The sequence below is a fragment of the Gopherus evgoodei genome, unplaced genomic scaffold, assembly GCF_007399415.2.
Source record: "Gopherus evgoodei ecotype Sinaloan lineage unplaced genomic scaffold, rGopEvg1_v1.p scaffold_65_arrow_ctg1, whole genome shotgun sequence".
Classification (NCBI taxonomy): Eukaryota; Metazoa; Chordata; order Testudines; family Testudinidae; genus Gopherus; species Gopherus evgoodei.
This window is the reverse complement of record NW_022060086.1, coordinates 154,604-157,284: the sequence shown is the minus strand read 5'-3', so window position 1 is coordinate 157,284 and position 2,681 is coordinate 154,604.

Sequence of the window (2,681 nt, the reverse complement as noted above, 5' to 3'; positions counted from 1 at the left end):
TCAAGGGAGTGACTCTGGGAAATGTGCAGGTCATAGTGGATGGCTTTTCTGCAATGGGATTCCCTAACTGTGGTGGGGCAATAGACGGAACGCATATCCCTATCTTGGCACCGGAGCACCAAGCCAGCAAGTACATAAACCGAAAGGGGTACTTTTCAATGGTGCTGCAAGCACTGGAGGATCACAAGGGACATTTCACTAACATCAGCGAGAGGTGGCCGGGAAAGGTACATGATACTCACATCTTCAGGAACTCTGGTCTGTTTCAAATGCTGCAGCTTTTTTCACAGACCAGAAAATAACCGTTGAGGATGTTGAAATGCCTGTAGTTATCCTTGGGGACCCAGCTTACCCCTTAATGTCATGGTTCATTAAGCCGTACACAGGCAGCCTGGACAGGAGTCAGGAGCTGTTCAGCTACAGCCTGAGCAAGTGCAGGAGGGTGGAAGAATGTGCATTTGGACGTTTAAGAGCTTGCTGGTGCAGTTTACTGTCTCGGCTAGACCTCAGCAAAACCAATATTCCCATTATTATTAATGCTTGCTATGCATTCTACAATATCTATGAGAGTAAGGGGGAGATGTTTATGGTGGGGTGGGAGGTTGAGGCAAATCGCCTGGCCGCTGATTACACGCAGCCAGAGACCAGCATGGTTAGCAGAGTACAGGAGGGCACGATGTGCATCGAAGAAGCTTTGAAAACCAGTTTCATGACTGGCCAGGCTATGGTGTGAACGTTCTGTTTGTTTCTCCTTGAGGAAACCCCCTCCCTGCCTTGGTTCACTCTACTTCCCTGTAAGCTAACCACTCTCCCCTCCCCCCTTCGATCACCACTTGCACAGGCAGTAAAGTCATTGTTACCTCACATTCATGCATTCTTCATTAATTCATCACACAAATAGGGGGAATAACTGCCAAGGTAGCCCAGGAGGGGTGGGAGAGGAGGCAAGTACCAGGTGGGGTGGGGGAGGAGGGAAGGACAAAGTCACACTGCACTTTAAAACTTATTGAATGCCAGCTTTCTGTTGCTTGGGCAGTCCTACGACGTGGAGGCCCCCCCACTACATTCTAGGGCAGCTGGGTGAGGAGGCAATGGAACTTGGGGAGGAGGGCGATTGATTACACAGAGCTGTAGTGCTGGTCTGTGCTCATGCTGCCTTTCCTGAACCTCAACCATACACTGGAGCATATCAGTTTGTTCCTTCAGTCACCTCAGCATTGCCTCTTGCTTTCTGTCACCAAGCTGATGCCACGTATCATCTTCAGCCCACCACCTGTCCTCCTGTTCATACTGTGCTTTCACCCATTCTTCTGAACTCTTTCTGTGTGGGAGGACTGCATGAGTTCAGAGAATATTTAATCGTGAGTGCATTTTTTTTGCCTTCTAATCTTTGGTAGCCTCAGGGAAGGAGAAGATAGTGTTAGCGTTGAAACATTTGCAGCTGGTGGAGGGAAAACAAGTGAGAGTGCTAGTTAAAACGACATTTTAGAGAACAACGGATAGACTTTTTAAAATGGGTTGGCAATTTAAAAGGAGGAGGGACTGTGGTTTTTTGGGTTAACATGCAGTACAAACCCAACCCAAGTATGTAGACTGGCGTCTCTTAAGTGAGGAAAACAAGATATCAGGATGACCCATGTATAAACAAAATGCAGCTGTTGCTTATTATAGTCTATAACAAAAGTATAAATGCTTGCTGTAATTGTTTACCTGTTGAGAGACCTGTCTAGGAAGGGGAGACCCTATGTCCTAGTGCACTCTCTCCCTGTTGTAGCTGCTAAACAGAATAAAGTATCTGACTCTGCTGCACCCAAACAAAAAGCGAGAACTGAGTTTTTCTCCGACAGGATAAAGAAGCTGTTTGGAGGAGGCCATGAGGAAGTAGCCCAGGGAGTTGTAGCTGTCATGCAGCTGTTACAGGAGGCACTATAGACAGCTGCAATCCACAGGGCTCTGGGCTGGAACCCGGAGTAGAGGGCGGGCCCGGGTTCCCCCCAAACCTCCCAACTCCTGATCAGACACAGGAGGAGTTGATCCAGACTGTGGGGAAGATCACTGAGGTGAGCAAATCCGCCAATAAGCGCAGGACCCACCAAGGTAGAGGAGGAACTTTGTCACAGTGCGTAAAGTGAAAACCACGTATGGTGAAACACTTATTGAGTTGAATGGCGGGCGCAATCGCCTGCACTACAGATGCAGTTTTTATATTGTAATTTTTCTTTTTTTACCTGTTTTTACCAACTGCACAAAGATGAATTTGTGCATGTTAAATGTGCCTAAGATACGACTTGCCTGTATTTCTGTTTCCTGACTAGCTGAAGGCTCCAGCACTTCTGCCCAGAAAATACCCCTCAGAGTTACAGGGCTATGTTCATCTCTTTCCCTTCTCTGGTTTCTGAGGGCCAAATGTCAGGACTTTCTCATGGGGTGAAATCTCACCATTCTTCCATCCTCAGACTGGGCCCTGGGCTACCGCACAATGTGGATGTAGCACCGAGCAGTGTGCCTGCTCAATTGGTCCGGCTGGGTTTGTACCTGTGGTTGACATGTGTGTGCAAAAGTACAGCTGTGTAAATGTTATGTCAAAACTTTTCATTGTAATACAAATATTACAAACACAAATTTCATGACATGTCTGCATATTGAAAGCCAGCGGCAGAGTTGTTGGAATTGCTACAGGA